Source organism: Durio zibethinus, chromosome 16, assembly GCF_047325235.1.
Source record: "Durio zibethinus cultivar Kanyao isolate XHJ-2024 chromosome 16, ASM4732523v1, whole genome shotgun sequence".
NCBI classification, from domain to species: domain Eukaryota; kingdom Viridiplantae; phylum Streptophyta; class Magnoliopsida; order Malvales; family Malvaceae; genus Durio; species Durio zibethinus.
Genome location: NC_143177.1, coordinates 2,061,738 through 2,086,388, shown reverse-complemented (window position 1 = coordinate 2,086,388; position 24,651 = coordinate 2,061,738). Strand labels below are relative to the sequence as shown.

The 24,651-nt window shown below is 29.0% G+C and overlaps 1 pseudogene across 1 annotated transcript; it reads left to right on the top strand.

The window, feature by feature from the left end:
- Nucleotides 1-11,028: 11,028 nt before the first annotated feature.
- On the top strand, nucleotides 11,029-12,487 carry LOC111298541 (ethylene-response factor C3 pseudogene; annotated as a pseudogene). The gene has a single exon (XR_016328475.1). The product of XR_016328475.1 is annotated as an ethylene-response factor C3 pseudogene (transcript).
- The last annotated feature ends 12,164 nt before the right edge of the window (nucleotides 12,488-24,651 follow it).

The window sequence follows — 24,651 nt, the reverse complement described above, 5'->3', positions numbered from 1 at the left end:
TTGATTTTTATATAGTCACAAGTGATATAATTTCTCAATTTTTTTTTTAGAGATTATCTATAAATTAATTAAAAGTTGCCCAAATACTTTTTTAATAGATAAATTTCTTCAATAATTTTAACTTAAAAAATATTCAATAAACAAATAAATACATCAAATAAATAACAAATAAATATAAATTCAAATAAAATTATATATTATTTTATATTAAAAAATTATTAAAAAGATTATAGCTTATAGTTTAAAGAAATCAAAGTTTTAATTACAAAATTTGTAATTAAAAAATTACAAATTATAAATTAACAACGTTAAAAAGTTTGAGAAACAGAAAATATTTTTTCATAGAAAATAAATGGCTTTTCTCCATCAATGGAGAGCGAAGAAAATTTAGAGAGTGGAGAATATTTTTAAGTATTTGATAATTTAAAATTTAAGTTTTTAAATTTAAAGGTAAAATAAAAAATTTATTATTTAAAAATTTTGATAAATTATCTAATTTTATGGATTGAAATCAATCATCTACTTTTTCAAAAGATAGGGTTATTCTATTAGCATATGATATTTAATCCTTTCAATAATTTAATCTTTTTATTTAAGTGCATAATAAACATGTGATAAGATAATTAGTATCTTATCATTTAACTAATCTTATGTATTAAACGTAACATATATGTCTTATATTACTAAAATATAATGATATAATTCAAATAAAATACGTGTATATATATATATATATATAATTTTAAACTTTCAATTGATTTTTCAAAATCAAATGTCAAAATTTATCCCTAAATGACATGATGTAGGCTCCATTACACTGGAGCTAGAGTTACATTTGGAAGCAAAAAAAATCGTCTGATAATCTTCCAATAGCTTTTGGCTTTTAAGCATGGTTGTAATAGGAATGGTACCTCGCCCAATTTGTCATACATTATCAAACTAAATAAAATAAAAGGAAAAGAAATTAAAAAAAAAACAAAAATATGTTTTTTTTTTTTTTTTTTTATATATATTCCTTTTTATTGGTCTTTGTTCACCACCAGAGAGACTGTTAATGACCCTACATATGCATTAATGGTAGTTGAGATATAATTCTCAACAATCTACTTTGGACAAATTTCATTAATGGGTAATGATTTCCTTTATTTATTAACATCCTACAAAGTTAAAGACATTAAATTGACTATTCCTAACTTTATAAATATTTGGTCAATCCAACGGTTGTGATTGGCTTATCAAATTCTTAATTGAACGACAAAAATAAATGCAATAGATAAAGTTTATAAAGGAAAATTTGGTACATTGTGCAACAATACAGTCAATAGCATATTCAAGATTTTTTTTATATTCATTTATAATATATATATAAGATTTTTTTATGTTCATTCATAATATATATATTTTTATTGACAAATTTATCAATTTTATTTATGAAAAAGATATTTATAAAATAATTTTAATTTTTTTTAAACCTTTGAATATGCTCAAAACTTTTTTTTATTTTTTTTAAAGTGTTATGCACATGCTTTCACAAAAAATTAGATCCACCAATAACGACGCTGTTGTTGCAAGGTTAATTTGATAATTTTAGATACAACACAAAAATGATATAAAAAATTGTATATTTTAAAAAATCAAATCTCGTATTTATTTGTATCAACATGAATTTTAATATAATATAATTTGTATCTTATACGTGTAAAATATGAAAAATACGTTTATATAAAATATATCATATGAATACATAATTAATACGAGATACGATATAACAAACACATTTAATTTAATCGTATTACATGGGTACACATTTAAAATTTTTTATATTTATTTTAATTTAATATAAATAAATAAAGATTATTTTAATTTTTAATCTTTTAATGAATAAACATATAAACACATTTGAAAATTGGAGTGAAAGAGTCTCACCTGATTGGATTTCAAGTCAAAATTAGCTAAAAACAACTTTTAGATTTGTTTTATGAAAAGACCCTAAGTAGAGTCAGTAAAATGTTGATCATTTATAGATTCTTTGATTTTTTTTTTTTAAATTTCAATATAAAATTTGTTATCATAAAGAATCTAATAAAAATTGTGACCGTTTGAATAGACAAAAATAAATGTTGTTGGTCCAGGCCTAGTACTATACAGAGACAACTCGCTAGTATTTGCACCATGGGACGTGGAAAATCAGCCCAAAGAAAAGAAAGTAAAGGAGAGCTGGACTTTCATTAAATCCAATGGAAAAATGAAATCCAAAAACAAGGAAAGTCTTGTTCTTACTTTCAGTCCATGGTTGATGAACTTTGCAGTGGGCCTGCTTTTGGGTACTAAACCAACACACAATTTCACTCTTTATAAATATAGAATTTCCATTTTGTCTTGGACAACTGTTTTCTTTGTCAATTTAAGGTTTTTTTATGAGTCTTTAATGATATTAAAAATAATGATAGAGGTAAAATTAATTATTGTAATAATAAAATTTATTATCATAATGATGAGATTAAAATCAATGATAAGATATATATTTAAATACAAAAGTAACGATAATAGTGAAATGAAATGTAGTGAAAAAAAATCATTACAGTTATTAAATTAAAAATTATATATAATGAAAATTTTAGATTATTAGTTATTTAGTAATATCTAAAATAAATAATTAAAAATTAATAAAAAAATAGTAACAAATCAAATAATATTTTTTAAAAAGTAAATAATTAAACATTAAAAAATATAGTAATAAATCAAATGATATTTTTTAAAAACCAATAATAATATATTTACAAATTGAAACTTAAAAAAATAATATTTAATTATTTGAAAATTTTTAAATAAAAAAATAAAATGAAAAGAAAAAACAAAAATTAAGTATTAAAGACATGTCCGTTTTCATACTTACGTTATAATCTTAAGGATTAAAAAACAGAGAAGGAAAAAGTAAGGATACAAATATAAGGTAAAATGTGTGTTTTCTTTTCACATTTTAAAAGTTTGAATTTGAAGAGAAGAAAATGTGTAAATCCATTTATTTTTGTTTCTTCTTATTATTTTTCTCCTGCGAAACAAAGCAAAAGGTGAAAAGAAAATTAATTTTTCTTTCAGATTTTACCTTTCCTTCATCTTTCCTTCCGACCAAACATGGTGCTAATTAAGCTACCATTAATCAAGCTGTCATTGTCTCAAAGCAACACAATCAACCATGAATGAAAATAGAGCCATAAACAAGTTACAGAGCCATCATTCTCAGCCTATTTGCCTGTAAACTAAGCCTAACCACAAGAAAAAAAAATGCTTCTTCGGTTCGAGACATAAAATAAAAGCTGTTTTAGGCTAAATTAGTAAGCAAAGAAACCTTAATGCTATAATTTTTCCATTCTAGAAAAATTATATGTTGATTTTGATATTGGAATATATAAAAAGCAAAGAAACTTTCGATTACATTCTAGAAAAAATTTTCCAACCCCTAATCGATAGCTTAATCACGATAAAAATTTATTTTATAAGTTGATTTTGATAAGGTTAATTGAACATGGTTTTTTGCAGTAGATTCATGAACCGATTACATCTTCCAAACAGGGGAAAGCAATTGGATTCTTTTTCAATGCCATATATTCTCAATCACTACCTTTCTTTTCAATATGTTCTTTAAGTTTTTAATTTGCCAAGTGCCTTGAAAAAAAACAAAATCATTATTCCATTGAGAAGGTGGTGAATTGCTTTGCATTCTTTGTTAACTGTCACTGCCTAAGAAGAATCATTATTCCACCAAACGGTTGAAGAAGAGTCCTAGCATCCGTCTGGCTCTGGTTGATCACCCCTGATTTCACCCATCCTTCAAAAAATGTGCAGATGCTTATTTATTTGCTATTGAAACTAAAAAAAAAAAAAAAAAAACTCTAGAGTGACTTTAAATATTTAATTGGGCATTCAACATGATTATGATCATTGAGTAATGAAGAAAAGAATTGAAGTAGCAAAGCGTAAAGATAAATTTCTTCCTTCTCATATATACTTGAAATCCTCATATATACGTAATTAAATTAATTTTATATTGAATTTATCTAACTAATTAAGTTTTAATTTATTTATTTGATTATTCAGTGTTGTAATATTTAATTATAATTATAATTTTTTTACTTGTAATTTAAAAAAATTTTAAGAAAAAAAATATTAAAATGTAAGAGTAATTGAAACCACGTTGATGGACCTTAAAATGTCATTGGCTTGCGCAACATTTATTTATTATTGTTATTTTATTAATTTTTTTTTCTCAGCCTTGCGCAATTACTTGGACAGTAAGTGGATTTATCCTCATCCTTAAAAGAAATTCACCCAACCGCATCATTAGAAGAGGAGCACCTCTGTGATGGGAATCAATCATAGCCATTCTTATTCCATTTTTCTAATGCAAGTGAAGTTTTCAAACGTTTTCATCAGATTTCCAATTTTTTTAAAAACAGGGTAGTTACCCTCAATTTTTCTGATACAAACAGTACGGAATTGGAGCCAGCAATATTATTAATCAAGCTTAAAGCAGGCTTTGAATGATTTATGTTTTAAAGTTTTAATGGAATGGATGTGGGTGTTTCATTTTTTCCTCCTTTTATTCGGTTTCATTTAGTTCTTGTCAAAAGTAATGTAATCTATTAGTAAAATAAACTTTTTAATTTTAATGATCATAAGTTAATTTCGAGTGATCTCAAACACGAAAAATTAATTTTTATTCTATAAAATAGGATACACGATCTCTTCATCTCTTATAAATTTTAATTATTTTAACTGAATCTTTTAGTATAATTTACAAAAATATTATATATATATATATATAAGTAGAAATTCACCTAAATCAATGTAGGTTTTATACAATTTTTTTTTATTAATGATAAAACTTAAATCTATAATTAATTTGGATTAATATCAAAACTCAGAAGTCAAAGGTGCGCTAAGGTTAATCTAACTGATTTGTTTTTCTTTTGTTCAAATTAAAAAAAAAAAAAATGCAACTTTAGAGTGAAAAACTATCTTTTGCATTGAAGATATTTGTTATTTCTTCAGAAAAAATGTTTTTTTCTTTTGTGCTCATAAATAAGCCAAAGCCAACTGGAAATTCACGTCAGTTTCATTCATATTTTGAGACAATATAGGCCGGTGGACCTCAATTTGTCTTCTTACGGACAAGCCTTAATACAATTTTGATCTTGTTACTTTAACATGACACGAATTCCTTGATACAAATGGATAAGAGTCGTATGGTTTTGTTTTTTGTATGGTAACCCAAGGCCAAATAGTGACTGCACGACCTGTCTGGCGGCGTGAAATTGAACCTTGGGGACTAGGTTGACGGGTAAGGGGAATGGAAGATGGGGGAATGTGATAATTGCAAGTTCAACTTGAAAAACCTAGGAATCAGACCATGTACCATGAATCTGTTTGCATCATTGCTTGCCTAATCATTCAGTTAAATTAAAAAAAAAAATCGGTTTTCTTTTTTTATAAAAAGTTATAATTCAGGATAAGAAAAAAAATTACAAGAGATTTATTCGAATCCTTGATCTTCATATGTATTATTAGTATTATTTTTAAAAATGATTGTATCGATTAACAGAATTAAGTTTTAAATTGAATTTTTTAAAGTTTAAATTTGATTTTTCTTTTTCATTTGTGACAAAGTTTGGACTGGGAGAGAACTTTGGAATTGCAACAGATCAGCTCTCATTATCAAGACGTTAAATTGATAAACAACAAGAGCTTGTCACTTTTCAAACATATATATTCTCTTTAGATGCTTTATTCCTTCTTCATTTACTTTTTTTATTTTTTGATTTGGTTGTTTTCAAAACTAAATTGTGTTTGGTTTTATGTTAATTTTGAACATTCAATAAGAGAGACATAAGAAAAGTCTACTAATTGATCTCAAGAATTTTGTTGTTTCAATTTCAAATTTCAAATTTTTAGTGTTTATAATGACTTATTACAAATCCAATCCATTAACAAATAAATTTTTACAACTAAAATTTTTGAAATAAAAAAAGTCACCCAAAAGTTTATTACTCAAAATTTAACCCAAAATGCAATTATACTCTTTTAATAACTTTCTCACTTAGTTATTCTCTTGATGTCTAATCATTTACGATTATCAAATTAAAAGTAAAACATCTGGTAAAATCTTTTATACCTTTACTAAACTCTTGATGTAGGATATAAAACAAACTCTTAACTCTTATAGTTTTATTTAACTGTCGACATGGGATTAAGAGATTTAAGACAAATATCAACAAATCCTCCCTTGACTCAAATCTCCAAACACTTCAACAATATCTGCAAAGCTGACACTTGCCTTTTTTTTTTTCTCTTTCATAGTAGGAATCCCAATAATTGAGCCTTCATCAAGCATGTACACGTAATTTTTTACTATATTCCTTCGTAAAATTACACTAACATTTTTATACACTTTGCACCAATCATTTCATCAATAATATGTATATCAACAAGAAGCTAACGCACCCAAAGAAATCAAATTGTAGTCATAACTCGGTACATACCTTATTTGACAAAGAATCCTAACACCATTATGAGATCTAAGGCGAATACTCCCAAAGTCTTAAATCTATACCTTTTCATTGTTGGCAATCACAATATCCCCATGCTTCTCATTCTCTTTCAATTTCACAAAGCAACTCCTATCATTGCAGGCATGAACAGTAACAGCTGAATCTAAAACCCAATCTTTATGAACTTTCAAGGTTTGAATCTCACCCATATAAGTCGTCAAAAGGAGACCATCATCAAACACAGTAGCTATAGTGTCACTCTTTTCTTCATCTGACTTTTTCTCATTATTCGTCATTTTGAAAGCAGCTATATCCTTTCTTAGCTTGTAGTGTACTTGGATATGTCTCTTATTACCATAATAATAACATTTTATATCATTATAATTTTTGTCTCTTTACTTGGATCTCCTTCTTGATCCATCAACTCTCTCTTAAGTCAACCCTCGATCAAAAACCTTTACAACTAATACACGCCCTCCAAATGATGAGTTCTTCATTCCCATAAACGTTTTGTTTTCACATAATAAAGCAGTTACGTCATCTAACTTCAAAGTAGACTTACCCACGAACAAAATTTGAATTATAGGTCTATAGGACTTAGACAAAGATGACAACAAAATTAAAGCCTTTTTTTTTTTTTATCTTTTAACTCATCAATAGAAATAGTCAACAATTGAGAAACTAACTTATTAAACTTATTTAGGTAATTATGAAGACTCATACATTTTTCTATTTTTAAAGAATATAGATATATTTTTAAAGATAATCTATTAGTCAACAACTTCGACATGTAAATGTCTTGAAGTTTATCCCACAAACTCTTTTGAGTATTCTCAGTCAACATATTGTACTTTATTTTTGGTGCTAAAACCAAATTTAATAATACTTACAGCTTTTTTCTAAAGTTTATTCTAGTTACTATCAAACATTTCATCATGCTTACTATTTTTTAATGCTTGATCTAACCTTTATTGCACTAATAGATCCTAAATCATATTTTGTCATTATATGAAATTACTCTTCCCATTAAATAAAAAAATCTCAAACTTAGGCATACTAGATATACTTTCAGATATTTTGAAATACTCACATCGTCTTCACAATCTCTCCATCTTCATGATTTCTTTAGCTTTCCTCTTTTCACATCTCGAACCTCGCTTTAATGTCATTTTTTTGGGAAATAAACACGCATGCACAATACTCACACACAAATAATAGAGTAAGCATAAAACAAAAATAACGATACACAAATATATTTGTTTCAGTTTAACTTAAAGTATCCTACTTCAAACCTAATCCACTAAAAAATAAATCTTTACAACTAAGACTTTAGAAATGAAAAAAATCATAAAAAAAAATTTTTGCTCAAAACTTAACTCAAAATCTAATTACATATTTTTTAATAGTCTACTTATTTAACTATTTTCTTGATATATAACTATTTAAGATTACCAAAATAAAACCAAAGTATCTAATTTATAAGAGTGAAATTTCTTATATTTTTATTACACTCCGGATGTGATATACAAAACAAATTCTCAACTCTTATAATTTCATTCAATTTTCTATACGAGGATAAAAAAATTCAAGACAAATTTTAACAAATTTATTATTTTCCTTTAATTTTTTTAATTCACAAATATCGATTAAAAAGAGACCAATTCAATTGGAAATTTCGTCTGATATCTTAACTATTATTCTTTTAACATTAATATTTTTACTTTTCTATAAATAGTATTCACATTATTAAATAGTGATCAAATTGATGCAAACACCCCCCCCTCCCAAACAAAAAACAAAAAAAAGAAAAGAACAAAAAGGGACTGGCTGGCTTTTCATCCACCAACCCAAGAGAAATTACCTTTGTTCTCAAGAATGGAGGTTACAAAAATGTCCACTCAGCCCTAACAATAATTTCACATAAAAAGTCCAAAAAGAGAGTCTAAAATTACGGTGAATTAATCATGAATTTGTGTTTTTCTAATTTGAATGAAGATCTTAGTCTTGTCCCGAAAAAGATAGTTATACCCCAAAACACAAAATTTATAAGTAAAGTTGGTAAAATTTTTTATTAGAAATGAGTAAATAAAAATTTTAATAAAAAAATTAAATTAATAGAATTAATAGAATTAAATTTAAAGATCAATAATATATAAAAAATTATTCAAAATATTATTTATAATTTAAATTTGATCTACACTTTTTTAGCGATAAAAATTCTCTTAATATTTTTATTAAAAATATCTATTTAATAAATGTATCAAAAAATATATATACCTTTGGACTTCAACAGAAGCAGTCTGGTCATTATCAGACAAAGGAGTGTCCATATTTTTTGGGAGGACTTTGCGACACTTTCCTTTCTTCTTAGAGTTTTTGGTGACTTACAAAATATTTTCATGAATTTATTCCTCAAGGGCATGAACCTAGACCTTTTTTCTTTTTATTTTTTTTTCAATGAGGGGCCACCAAAAATTCAATTTTGATTGATAATTTGAGCCTAATTTGATAGGCTCTACATTTAGGTTGCTGATTTTGATTCAATTGAAAACGATTTAGAACAGTTCATTATTGTTAGTTTTTTGGTATGTTCATAACAAAACAAATAAATATGTCGTTTTCAAAATTGAGTGTGCAGACTGAAGAGTGTTCATGTCGAATTGAACTTTTGGCTTAGGGCAGCGATTTCTGATTAATTGATTATTTCTAAATATCATTTCACATGAATCCCGTTTTTATAACAAAAAAGGTGTGCTTGAAAATTTGTTAATATGGATGCCAAAATTAAATTTAAAATTTAATTAAGTTGATTCATATAATTTTTAAAAAATTATATTTGATAAATTTAATATTTAAATTTTAGTATTTGTAATTATTTTGCTATTATCAAATTATGATTTTCTTTGTAAAAAAAAAAAATCAAACTCATTAAACAAATTTATCATCTAGATGGTCAATGAATCTCTTTTTTTTTTTTTTTTTTTTTGATGTGATTTGGTAAAATTTTGATAATCAAATTTAATTTAATTGATTCATACAATCTCTCAAAAGATTACATTTAATAACTTTAATATTCGAATTTCAGTATTTACAATCCTTTTTTTATTATCAAATTGTGACTTTTTTTTTGTAAAAAAAAAATCAAACTTACTAAGAAAATTTATCATCTAGATGGTCAATAAATCTCTTTGTTTCTTTCTTTTTTTTCTTTATGTGGTTTTGATTTTTTTTGGCAGAAGGAGAATATGAATTGCTTTTTAAAGCCCATGTTATTATTGTGGTTGTTGTTGTAAACAAACACACTTTTAGTTTTTACTGTAAGTTGATTGCCATCATAGCTGTAAAAATGAACCAATAATGTATTTTACTAACTGTAACTGATCTTAGCAGTCCTTCAAAGATTAAGCCAATTGAGGAGAGTTTAAAAATAAATTCCATATTGTTCACAAACATAATAATTAGATTTAGAATATGAAAAATTCTAAATAAAATTATTTAAAATGCTTTTTTTATCTTATTCAAATATACCCAAAGAAATCATAGTGTGAGCATAATTTGTCATAATTCATAAATATATGTAGATTTTTATGTTCTTTTATGTTCAACTATTTTGTTCTTGTTTCCCTTGTAATTTTGTCACAAACCTAATATAGTTATAAATAGATTTAATAATTTATATATTTATATTATGTAAAATATTAAAATTTATATATTTATATTATATTTTATAATTTTTAATGATACAAAAATATAAAATTATTTTTAATAAGTAGATATATTGGATAATTTCTTCACCTGAATTAGTGACACAAGATTGAGGGTTAGCTCAAAGAATTCATCGAGGACACGTGCTAATCATTGCAAGGAATGTATCACATCAAGTTGTCGAATCATGTTAATCTGATCATTCGTACCTCTCTCATAGAACCAATGAATCACTTGCTGGAATACTTTTTACTGAGCCTAGAGTTAAAAAAAAAAAAAAATTAAAAGATTAAGTTCAGTGTTTTAATGCAAATAGATCTTAGAGTCCTTTGAAACTTCGATTTCATCGTCCTCACTCATTTTCTTCTAATTCTCTTCCCCTTTAGCTTTCATGAAATTTCTCATATCCTTCATTGAAGACTCACAATAAGATTTTATATGCTCAATCATATAATAATAATAACACTCCTTATCCCTATACCAATATAGTCTATAGATCTAGAGCTTGACTTACTCTCCATCTTCCAGCTATCTGGATTTTGGATGTGAAACCCTTGTTTTTTTCCCCCCATTGTCCACCTATAAGAGGAAAATGATACATTTCTCTTGCAGTTTAAGCTTGAAATAATTGTTGCAAAAGAGATAGTGCTTTTCATTGTCAAGTCAAGTAGCAGCTAATTCCTTGATGTTTGCCCCAATTCATTGAACAATCATAAACACAAATGTACAATCCAATCCTATCCAAATGATCTAAATGCAAAGAACAACAAGCCATTCCTATCGGTAAAACAAAAAAAAAAAAAGTTCACGAGTGTTAGAAAATAACATGATATTTTTCGGTTTCTATTTCTCCAAAATTTTCTTCACAAATTTTTAACAGATATGACCAGTGGACAAGGTCCTAAGGTAACTTCATATCTAACCAAAGCTGAGATCACATGCTGACATCACTTGGCCGCCATGCCCGACTCCACCCAGTTGTTCATTTAACCTTGGATATGGGACCCACTTGTAATAATCAATAATATAGTGCCATGTCAGCTTCCTTTGCCATTTGTCAAAATTTTTTTGCCTTTATTTGGAGTATAAAATGGAGCCAAAGCCTCAAGCTCTTTGCTCTGCCACCAACTCCCGACACTAACACCAAAAACAGAGAAACATTTCCCCCAAGCCTTAAAAAACCAATGGATTTTTTCCTTTTTCACTCCCCAAATTCCAACTCTTCATTGGAATCTTCATTCGGGTCACCGGAAAATTTCCCTTTCGACCACAGCTCTCTTCCTTTCAATGAAAATGACTCCGAAGAGATGCTTTTATACGGGCTGCTCGCGGAGGCTACAGAAGAAGCATTAGAAATAACATATCCTGATCATCAAGTAAAGGAAGAAGAGGTTAGCTCAATGGAAAAGGAAAGTCCGAAGAAAGAAAGGTCTTACAGAGGTGTAAGAAGGCGGCCGTGGGGGAAGTTTGCGGCTGAGATAAGGGATTCAACTAGGCATGGCATGAGGGTTTGGCTAGGAACATTTGACAGTGCAGAAGCAGCTGCTTTGGCTTATGATCAAGCTGCTTTTGCCATGAGAGGCTCCGCCGCGACACTCAACTTTCCGGTCGAAAGAGTGCAGGAATCACTGAGAGACATGAAGTGCAACCAAGAGGAAGGGTGTTCACCGGTGGTAGCTTTAAAAAGAAAACATTCCATGAGGAGGAAAATGATAAGAAAAAGAAATAAAGAAAGAGATACGAGGATAAACAATGTGGTGGTTTTGGAGGATTTAGGAGCAGATTACTTGGAAGAACTTTTGACTTCATCTGATCAAACTGCTTGACCTCGGTGATTTAAAAAAAGAAAAAAAAAAAAAAGCAAGAAAAAAAAATTCTTGTTAATATACTTCTAGCCTTTTTTTTCTTTTACATTTCTCCTTTTTTTTGCTTTATTTTTCCTCTGGCTTTGTTTTTATTTTATTTTTTTATGACGGGGGCATTACTTTAAATCAAGGATTCTTAGGACAGGAATCAATCCTGAATCACGCAATAAGGCAGTACAGTCTCAAACTCGCCTTTGCCACTAGATCACACCCTAAGTGTGTTATTTTTTTAGAACCCTCCATTTGTAATGTAAAGGTGTAACAAGGCTCACGTATTGATATTTTCAAATGTGTATGCCCTGTTTCTTTTTTTCATTCTACAATGTAAAATGTTGAAGAATTAGAAATTAAATGGCTATGGTTTCTAGAGATTTCTGTCTCATACACCAAAGGCAAAGTTTGGCTGCTCCTAGGGTTTATTGACACGTACTTCTCTTCCAAAAATTGATTAGGGATATGACTAAATAATCATATTTTGCACAAAATATTTTAAGAATTATGATTATCGTAACGATTTTGCATCCATCCGATAAATTTGAAAACAAAATGGAAAAAAAAAGGTCACCATTAATTTTTTTTAATTAGGTACGATTACCTACATATTAAAACACATTATTTTAATGAAATCTTAAAATTGATTAAAATTTATCAAAAAGATAATTTAGGAGTTTGCGAACCAATCTATGTCTGAGAATCGGTTACGTATGAGGAAGAATTAGTACCCTCACAGCGTTCGTTTAAAACGATATCAATTAATTACGTGTTATCTATTGATTTTGATAAAAAAAATAATCTTATTTTCGGTGTTTAAAAGTAATTTTCTTAATTTCTTTTGTTTATTGAAATGTTGATTTTTTTAATACCTTTTATTATTTATTGTTTCATTTTTTTTATTCTAGAAAAATAAATTACAACATTTTTATTGAAATAATTCTTAAAATGTTTCAATATATTGGTAAAATTAGAAGAACTTTTTCTTTTCTAGGCATTACTTCTCGGAATACCTTAAAATCTCATCTTCAAAGACTCAAATTTACTTTTCATAAAAAACTATATTGTGCATGCAATACAAAATGCTAACATTTTAATGCACACATTTTATTTTACCCTTTAGAAATTTTGATTTATTTATTGAATTATTATTATAAAAAAATTTTATGAAAAAAAGAGAAAATTTTATTATATTGAAGATTTTTATAAATATTCTAATACACTAGTAATATATAAAAAATCTTCTCATCTAAAGATTTCGTAAAGTATCACTATTCGAAATATTTTTAGAATCTCATTATCGGGTAATATTTCCTTTTTCCTCATTCTTTATTATTATTCCTTTATCACTTTGTTTTTTAATGAATTAGTTAATTTTAACTTTACCATTTTTATAAAAAGAAAATTTTTATTGTATTGAAAACTTTTTATAAATACTCCAATACACTGGTACTATTTAAAAAAAAAAATTCACCTAGAGATTTTGTAGGTATCACTACTCGGAGTACCTTTGAATCTCATCATCGGACAAAAATTTCCTTTTTTCCTTACATTTTTTATTATTTTTAAATCATTTATAAGGTTTTGTTTCAAAAAAATATATATAATTATCAAAAATTTAAATTATGTATTTCATTATTTATTTATTTAATTTTTTATTAATTATTATTAAAACAATAATAATTTATTCTAACAAATTTAAACATTTTAGCATGCCTAAATACTAATAATCAAATTTAAAATAATCAAATAATATATATAAAGAAAATCAGAACATTCAAAAAAAAAATTTACCTAAACTGGATCGGTCAACGATTCGGTCAACTCGGGTTTGAACCGATTCGACGGTTCGAAGCTAGTTTAGGGCAGTTTGGTGTTGGTTTAGGGTGGTTTGGTGCCAGTCTAGGCCGATTTAGTTAGACTAATCGAGCGTCAAAAGGAAACGAGTCATCGGGTCGGGCGCGCAGATCCCGGGTCAGGTTACAGGTTGATGCGTGTATCCTTTGGGGTTAAAACGGTATCGTTTTTCTTGTGGCCTAAATGGCATCATTTTGAAGGCCTATTTAAAGGCCAAATCAATCATTTTTTTTACTTTTCTTTTTTCTCTTCCTCTCAGACACTCTTTCTCTAAAAACCCAAAATTCGATGACTGTTGTACTATGCCCTCCGTCGTCAGTGGTCATCGATTGTCGTCTGTCGGTCATCAAGAAAACCCAAAATCTCCAAAATGAATATTCCCAGCCTCTTAAGTCTAGATCTAAGCCTAGTTTTACGAAAAGGGCTGGCCTGAAAAGTTTGGCCAAATTGACTTTTCTTATTTTTGTGGTATTTTTTTTTATAGATTGACGTTGTGGTTCCTGTTCCAGGGACTATTTGTTTTGCTTATGTTTTGGTGTTGATTTTTCTTTTTTCATAAGAAGTTATTTTTTGAATTTGGCAATGAGTGTGTTTTTTAAATCTTTTTTGTTGTAGGGTTTTTAGGTTTCTTTTTATTTTGGATCCTCTTAGTGTTTTTTGTAGCTTTATTTATAGAGCAAAAGGAGGATCAAAATCTCAAAAAATTTGAGATTTTGGTTGCCTATGATTAGAACAGCCATCAGCTATTAGAATAGTTGTAAGTGGCTATCAGGACTATTGACAATGCAGTTGCAGGTAGTTGTTAGAGTCGCTGGCAGTGCGACTGTCAATGACCGGCAAAAAAGTTACTAGAAAAAGAAAAAAAAACAAAAAAAAATAAAATAATGTCTATAGCTGCCTCTCTTTGCCTATTTTTGAGAATCAAGAATAAGGTAAAGACAAACAGACAACCATTTTTATTCGAAAAAAAGAAACATTGAGTATAAAATCTCTTTTTTTTAAAAAAAATTTAAAGTGGCTCATCTTAACAGAGGTTTAATGACTTTTGAAAATTTAAAAAGGTTTTTCTAAGTAGAGGCTCAATAACTTTTGAAAAAACAAATGTTCTGCCTAAAAGACTTATGAATTTCGATAATGAATGCTCTTCTAAGTAGAGGCTCAACAATTGTAAAAATTCTTGAAAAAAGCTTCACTAACCAGAGGTTCAATAACTTTAAAAATTCTTGAAAAAGGTCCTCTCAGCAGAGGCTCAATAACTTTAAAAATTCTTGAAAAAGCTTATCTCAGTAGAGGCTTAATAATTTTAAAAATCACATCCTAAAAGAGCTCCTCTCAGCAGAGGCTCAACAACTTTAAAGATTTCATCCTAAAAAAAGCTCTTTTAAGCAGAGGCTCCACAATCTTGGAAAAAACTCCTCTAAGCAGGGGCTCAACAACATTAAAATCTCATCCTAGAAAAATTAATTTTTCATCTTTAAACAAGCAAACCCCTTTCTTTTGGAAACCTCTCGTTTGATCATTATCTTTACTCAAAGACCAAAATTTTAAGCAGAGGCTCAATAACTTTAAAAATTCTTGAAAAAGCTTATCTCAGTAGAGGCTTAATAATTTTAAAAATCACATCCTAAAAGAGCTCCTCTCAGCAGAGGCTCAACAACTTTAAAGATTTCATCCTAAAAAAAGCTCTTTTAAGCAGAGGCTCCACAATCTTGGAAAAAACTCCTCTAAGCAGGGGCTCAACAACATTAAAATCTCATCCTAGAAAAATTAATTTTTCATCTTTAAACAAGCAAACCCCTTTCTTTTGGAAACCTCTCGTTTGATCATTATCTTTACTCAAAGACCAAAATTTTAAGCAGAGGCTCAATAACTTTAAAAATTCTTGAAAAAGCTTATCTCAGTAGAGGCTTAATAATTTTAAAAATCACATCCTAAAAGAGCTCCTCTCAGCAGAGGCTCAACAACTTTAAAGATTTCATCCTAAAAAAAGCTCTTTTAAGCAGAGGCTCCACAATCTTGGAAAAAACTCCTCTAAGCAGGGGCTCAACAACATTAAAATCTCATCCTAGAAAAATTAATTTTTCATCTTTAAACAAGCAAACCCCTTTCTTTTGGAAACCTCTCGTTTGATCATTATCTTTACTCAAAGACCAAAATTTTAAGCAGAGGCTCAATAACTTTAAAAATTCTTGAAAAAGCTTATCTCAGTAGAGGCTTAATAATTTTAAAAATCACATCCTAAAAGAGCTCCTCTCAGCAGAGGCTCAACAACTTTAAAGATTTCATCCTAAAAAAAGCTCTTTTAAGCAGAGGCTCCACAATCTTGGAAAAAACTCCTCTAAGCAGGGGCTCAACAACATTAAAATCTCATCTTAGAAAAATTAATTTTTCATCTTTAAACAAGCAAACCCCTTTCTTTTGGAAACCTCTCGTTTGATCATTATCTTTACTCAAAGACCAAAATTTTAAGCAGAGGCTCAATAACTTTAAAAATTCTTGAAAAAGCTTATCTCAGTAGAGGCTTAATAATTTTAAAAATCACATCCTAAAAGAGCTCCTCTCAGCAGAGGCTCAACAACTTTAAAGATTTCATCCTAAAAAAAGCTCTTTTAAGCAGAGGCTCCACAATCTTGGAAAAAACTCCTCTAAGCAGGGGCTCAACAACATTAAAATCTCATCCTAGAAAAATTAATTTTTCATCTTTAAACAAGCAAACCCCTTTCTTTTGGAAACCTCTCGTTTGATCATTATCTTTACTCAAAGACCAAAATTTTAAGCAGAGGCTCAATAACTTTAAAAATTCTTGAAAAAGCTTATCTCAGTAGAGGCTTAATAATTTTAAAAATCACATCCTAAAAGAGCTCCTCTCAGCAGAGGCTCAACAACTTTAAAGATTTCATCCTAAAAAAAGCTCTTTTAAGCAGAGGCTCCACAATCTTGGAAAAAACTCCTCTAAGCAGGGGCTCAACAACATTAAAATCTCATCCTAGAAAAATTAATTTTTCATCTTTAAACAAGCAAACCCCTTTCTTTTGGAAACCTCTCGTTTGATCATTATCTTTACTCAAAGACCAAAATTTTATTCTTACCAAGAAAAGAAAAATCATTGTCCTTATTATAACCGTTCATGAATGCATGTATTGAGTGCTCTAGATGCAATGCATGTGATGCAATCTAAATTATTCAATTGTGGTAAAAAAATTCTTGAAACTTTTTGCCCTTTTACTTCTTTTATTAAAATTTTTAGCAATCACCATATGATCAATCTCTTCTCAATATGTGACTATTGTATTCTTTCTCAACAATAATTTTTTTTTCCAAAAATCTGCAACATACTTTTTTCGTCTTTTCTCATCTGCCTTTATCATCTTTCAAAAAGTAATACTGAAATCTTTCATGTTTGTTTTTTTTTCATCATATTAAGTTCAAGACAAATAAAATGCAATCACACATTTCTCTCATTTATTTGTAAGGTGATTAAAGATGTCAAATAAGGTAAAGGAATGGATAAGCGTTATTTCCAAAGGAAAGATAGCATATTTCATTATACTGATAATAAATGCATGGCAATAAAAGTGTTTGAGCTGAAACAAAATGTGCTCAAATAATAATCATAAGATAATTATGAACAAAATATTCTCAGATTCTTTTTTTAAACTAAATCAGATGACTTTCTTGATTCTTCAAAGTTCGTCAAACTACACTTATCCCTGTGTTATAAGATTTTCTCTTGATTATGCTTTTCCTTTCACATCCAAGCAGCCTTTTTAGGTTTTCAGCTTAGATAAGTCATTATTTTTTTTCATTTTTTTTTCATTTTTTTAAGTAAAATATTTTTTACAGCATCTAAATTTATCGAAGTAGGTAAATTACTTTCATCCATTTATATCAAAATCAATGCCCTACTAGAAAAAGCCTTTTTCACCACGTACGGGCCCTCATAATTTAGTGTCCATTTCTTTCGATTGTCATGTTGATTTTGAAAGATCCTTTTTCAGTACTAAGTCTTATTATCTAAAATGACAATAATGAATTTTCTTGTCAATGCTCTCATCATCATTTTTTGATATAATTGACCATGATAAAGTGCTGTAAGTCTTTTCTCTTCAATGAGGTTCAATTGTTCATAGCAGTTCTGAACCCATTTTGCTTCATCTAACTCTACCTTTATTAGGACTGTCAACGAAGGAATTTTCACTTCGACCAGTAGCATAGCTTTCATTTCATATACTAAAGAGAATATGGTGGCCACAATAGATGTTTGAACTGATGTTTTATAAGTATGCAAAGCAAAAGATAACTTATTATGCCAATATTTATAAGTATCAGTCATTTTTTTCAAGATTCTTTTGATATTCTTATTTGCAGCCTCCACTACCTCATTCATTTTTGGATGATATGGTGTCGAATTATGATGATGGATTTTGAATTGAGTGCACACTTCATTTATCATTTTACTATTCAAGTTTTTGGCATTATCAAAAATAATCATTTCTAGAAGCCTATATTTGCATATTATCTCTTTTTTTTTATGAACTTGCATACCACAAGTCGAGTTATGCTAGCATTTGTGTAGCTTCTACCCACTTCATGAAGTAGTCAATCATCACAAAGATGAATTTATGCCCATTCGAAGCTTTTAGAATAATGGGACCGATGACATCCATGCCCTACATAGAGAATGACTATGGAGGTGCCAAAACATGCAAAGCTATTGAAAGAGCATGAATCTTGTTAGTATAAATTTGACACTTATGGCATCTTCTGGCATAATCAATATAGTCATTTTCTATTGTCAACCAATAATAGCCAGCCCTCATAATTTGTCTAGCCATTATATGATCATTTGTATATGCCTCACAAACTCTATCATACACTTCTTCAATAATCCTTTTCATTTTAGTTGCACTCACACACCTTAAGAGCACTTGATCTTGACTCTTTTTATAAAAAAACATCTCCATCAAGGAAGAAACTCGTAGCCAACCTTCTGATAGTCTTTTTATCATTTTTATTGCATGTTTCGGATATTGTTGATTTTTAATGTATTACATATTGTCATGATACCATGGCTTCCCATTAACTTTTTTTTCAACACGTGAGCAATATACTAGTACATCCTTCACATCCAACTTTATGGGTGAGATTTCAGTATTTGTATCTATTTTGATCATTGCATCTAGAGTAGCCAATGCATCAACAATTTGGTTTTCCTCTCTAGGCAGATACTCAAATTAAACTTTTTAAAATTATTTAACCAACTCATAAATGTATTTATGATACTGTATCAACTTAGAATCTCTTGTTTCCTATTCACCTTATAATTGATAAATAACCAATGTTGAATCTCTAAACACATCCAACACTTTGATCTTTTTTTCAATCATTGCTTGTAAACCCATAACACAGACCTCGTATTCAGTTATATTGTTTGTGCAATTAAAATTCAACCTGGCTATGATGGGATAATAATGTTCATGGGGCGATATTAAAATTGCCCCAATACCATAGCCTAAAGCATTAATGGCTCCATCAAAATATATTTTTCAAGACTCCTTAATAGGTTCATTTTTTTTAATGGCCACCACGTCTTCATCAGAAAAATCTAGTTTTATTGGTTCATAATCATTGGCTGTATGATTGACAAGAAACTAGGTTATTACACTTCCTTTAATAGCTTTTTGAGCCACATAAATAATATCATATTTTGAAAGCATAACTTGCCACTGCGCTATTCTCCCTGTTAATGAAAGCTTATCAAAGTTATACTTAATAGAATCCAACTTTGCTATGAGCCAAGTGGTATGATAAAGCATGTATTGTCGAAGCCTTCAAGTTATCCAAACCAATGCACAACACAGCTTCTCTAATGGCAAATAATTAGACTTATAATCAATGAATTTCTTGCTCAAGTAGTAAATTGCTTGTTCTTTCCTGTTAGTTTTATCTTTTTGTCCTAGCACATATCCCATTAAATTTTCATGCACTATTAAGTACAAAATCAAAGGTTTTCTCGGGATTGGTGGCACCAATATAAGTGGATTTGACAAGTATTATTTAACCTTATCAAAACCTTTTTAGCATTCATCATTCCATTCTCTTAGATCGTATTTTTTAAAAAGCTTGAAAATAGGATTGCACTTTTAAGTGAATTGAGAGATGAAATGAGCAATATAGTTCAATCACTTTAGGAAACCTCACACTTTTTTTGGGGTAAGAGGAGAAGATAAGTTCTGGATGGCTTTATTTTATTTGGGTCTACTTTGATTCTACTTTCACTGACCATAAAGTCTAATAATTTTTTGATTTAGCACCGAATGTACATTTGGCAGGATTCAACTTCAGCTAAAATCTTCTCAACCCATCAAACAACTTTTTGAGATTAACTACATGATCTTCTATTTCAAGAGATTTTACAATCATATCATTCATATACACTTTTATATCTTTATGTATCACGTCATGAAAGAGAGTCACCATTGCTTTTTGATAGTAGCACTAGCATTTTTCAACCCAAAAGGTATAACTTTGTAACAGAATATCCCTTACATGGTCACAAATGTGGTTTTTTTCATATCAGCTCGGGTCATCTTGATCTGATTATAGCATGAAAAGCTATCCATAAAGGAAAATGTAGAGTGCGTAGCTATATTATCCACTAGAGTATTGATATGGGGTAGAGGAAAGTTATCTTTAGGACTCGTCCTATTTAGGTCTTGATAATCGATACACTTTTTCACTTTTTCATCCTTTTAACACTATGTTGGCTACCTATTCGAGATATTTTACCACCTCTAAAAATCAACATCAAATTGCTTTTTCACCTTTTTTTTTTAATTTTTAGCAGTATTTTTAACTTTATGTGCCTTAGCTTTTGCTGCATCGACTTATATTCTGGTTTCAAAGGTAACTTGTGCTCTATAATATCAGTGCTAAGTTTGGACATATCCTGGTAAGACCACACAAACACATCTACATATTCTCAAAGTAACTCTTCTAGCTTTTTTGTTTCAGTTCGTAAAAGAGATGTACCAGCTTTAACTTCTCTTCTGTTTTTATTGTCTCTCAAATTCACTAGTTTGATAATTTTTTGATGGGGTTCAATTGGCTTATCTTCATGTTCTATTAATTTCAACAAATCAGAAGACAATGTGTAATTATCTAAATCTTTCTCATTATCAAGTTCATCAACATGAATTAAGTTTTTAAAATCAAATTTGAGATTATTGCCATAATTATATTCATATTTATTATTTGAGACCCTGCAAAGGGTAAGATAAAGAGAATATTGACACTCAAAGATGAAATGAAAAAAAAATGATTAAGGTAGAATGAAAAATGGAATGATTTGAATGAATGAAAGTGAAAGTGAATAGAAGAAATACAGATGCATCTTCTAAGTCTTTTATTAAAATGACAAACATAAAAACACACAAAAAATCACCTAATGCTCAAAGAAAGCAATTAGGGATATAAAGTTCCACAATACATTAATATTCAGAAGTTTTAAAGACAACGGACAGCTCTATAACTTTCTAATTATCTAGCTTGAAATCTAAAAGATAAGGGTCCACAAACAGCTTTTTATCTCGACTCTTTTTTTTTTCATCATCCATCACTTGAATGGCTAGCTTTGAAAACTCTTCCATGAATTCTGCACTTATGACTCTAGGCAAATCTAGGTAAATATATCCTCTCGAATGAAAAGAATCATAGAGGTATGAAATGACCATAGGCTCTGACTCTAGTTCACAGCCCCCAAGATTAGCCATTCTCTTATCTTGCTTTTCATTCACTATTTTCATTCTGTTCCCTTTTGTTTGCTTATATCCTAAGCCGAATCTATCTTTCTTGTCATATACTGCTGTGGCTTTATGATTCCTTATAGGTTCTTTTTTAATCCAATTTTAGGTTGCCATCCCATTCTAGTGAGCTACTTAACAACCATTTTAGTAGTTGTAGACATGTGTGGTGAATATAATTTAGATCTTTTAGCCACATATATTGCGTTAGCAATCTCGAAAGATTTATATGAGCACTCCAGGGCTTTATTTGTTACTTCTATATAATGAGTATTTATTGGTTAGATGACCAGTAAATCTTTTTTTTTTACCACATATGTAAACTTCTCCTCAATAATAAATTTAACTTTCTGGTGTAATAAGGATGGAATAGCACCTGCCATATGAATCTATGGCTTATCCAATAAGCAATTGTATGAGGGAGAGATATCCATAACTTATAATTTCATGTTAAAAATGCATAAGCCAATTTGTAATGGCATTTTTATATCTCTCAACACCTCTTTTTGGGTCTCATCAAAGGCTCAAACTATCATATGACTAGGTTTCATGTAAGATTCATCCACAGGTAGTTTTGCCAAAGTAGTCATGAGCATAACATTGATGGATAAGCTATTATCGATCAAAACCTTAGCCATTGCATGACTTTTGTATTTTACAGTAATATGGAAAGCCTTAGTACTTCTTTAACCCTTGGGAGAAATCTCTTTATCACTGAAAGAGATATAATTTAAGATTATCAAATTGCCAATAAGTTATTTCATGTATTCAATAGAGACATTATGGGACACATATGCTTGATTTAGTACTTTCAGTAAAGCATTATGATGCAACTTTGAGCTTAGCAATAATGATAATAGTGAAATTCTACCTGACATCTTATTTAACTATTCTATACAAAGACATTATGGGACACATGCTTGATTTAATAGTTTTAGTAAAATGTTACGGTGTGACTCTAAGCTTAGCAATAATGATAATAGCAAAATCCTAGCTAGTATCTTGTTCAACTATTCTATCATGCTATTCTCGTTATATTTTATTAGCTTTAAAAATTCACAAGCTTTACTCTCAGAGATTGGCTTCTGATATTCTTTATCTGGGATTACAATAGTAGTATTCTGACTTTTCTCTTTTTCTCTCATCTTTGCTTTCTCTTTTCTAGCTTTTTGTAAAGCTTTTAGAGTATAACATCTCCCACTTCGAGTTATACCTTTTACATTCATTATGTTTGTAGGATCTGAATTAACTATAACATCATAATCATACTTTCACGTATTGCTTTATCATTCTGGTATGAAAAAAGGTCAGAAACTTTAATTGTCACTACTGGTTAGGAAATGGGCTTTTTTAGCCTCGATGTCGGTTTCTCATCATAATAAATTGTTACTAGTCCATGTATAAACTTATTCTTTGAATCAATGCTAGACACTTTAGCTTTCATTAACTTTTCTCTTTCATAAAACTTTATCTGACCCATATCCATTAACTTCTCCACCTCTTGACGAAATTGGTTACAACTCTTGATAAAATACCCCAAAGCACCTTTGTGATAATTACGACTCTTGGATGAGTTAATATCTTTAGAGCAATTTTGAGGTTCTATTGACTTCAACATATCAGCCTTAACCAAGGCTTTAAACATTTAGCCATCGGAGTCTTAGCTTCATTTATCTTTTTCTTCACGTAGCTTATTTGCCCTTAAATTAAGACATTTATTGATGGTTTAATATGGTTTAGTAGAGTGTTTTCATTAACATTTAGAGTTCTTTATTGGCTGGTTTCAAAATTTAACACTTCTTCATTAATTAACCCTTATAATTTATGTTTCAGAGTAGTACAATTCTTAACTTTCCATAATGATAATTATAATGTGCGTTGGGATCATACCATTTAAGAAATGAAGGTTTCAAAGGTTTAAAAATAACAAGAGTGAGTAAATGTTTCTCAATAAATCGAGGATACAAATCTGTGTATGTCATGGGAATGCGATCAAAAGTGAGTTTTTCTTGGGTATTTCTTAGAGCTCTCAGACTATTATTTATACCAGGTCTCCATTCTGGTCTTGTAGGTGCAGCATGACGATTGTAAGAATAAGTGGGTATCCAAAATGATGGCTGAAATTGAGGTGGATAAGCTAGTAGTTGTAGTGGCTAGTATGGCTAATATGGATGAGGGATAGAGGTAACATTATTTACAGGATGGTAATGGGTTTGGTACAATAAAGTGGGATATGGAGTGAAACCTCCGAACTGTTGCCCAACGTAGTTCACCACTTGGATTTCATTTTCTTTCTTTTTTAGTATTGCACCTCTTTTTACATTATTTGTTTCTCTTACATGAAGCTTGCCATTCTTTATAGCATTTTCAATAATCTCACATGATATCACCATATCTGTAAAGTTTTTAATTACATTGCCTATCAGCCTTTCATAAAAAATGCTTTTAGGGTATTTACAAATAAGATAGTTATTTCTTTCTTAATGAGAGGGGGTTATACTTACATGACAATATCTCTCTATCTTTGTGCATACTTTTTAAAGTTTTTTGTTGCATTTTTTTCCATACACTATAGAGATAGATAGTTTGAAACTAGATCCATAATATACCAGTATTGTGTAAGGAATGCCATTGTGAGCTCTTACTAGGAATAAATATGAGTAATGTCTAATTAAACATACCATCTGGTTACAGATCTTATAAAGTTATCCTAAAATACGTGCATTAACAATTTTTTATCATGAGCATCTACCATAATCTTACGATAATACATGATGATATGAGTTATTAAGTATTTCATGCCCTCATATTTTTCAAATTTAAAGACATTAAATTTAGATGGAATGACCACATCTGGGACCAAATAAAGCTCGATTGCATTTG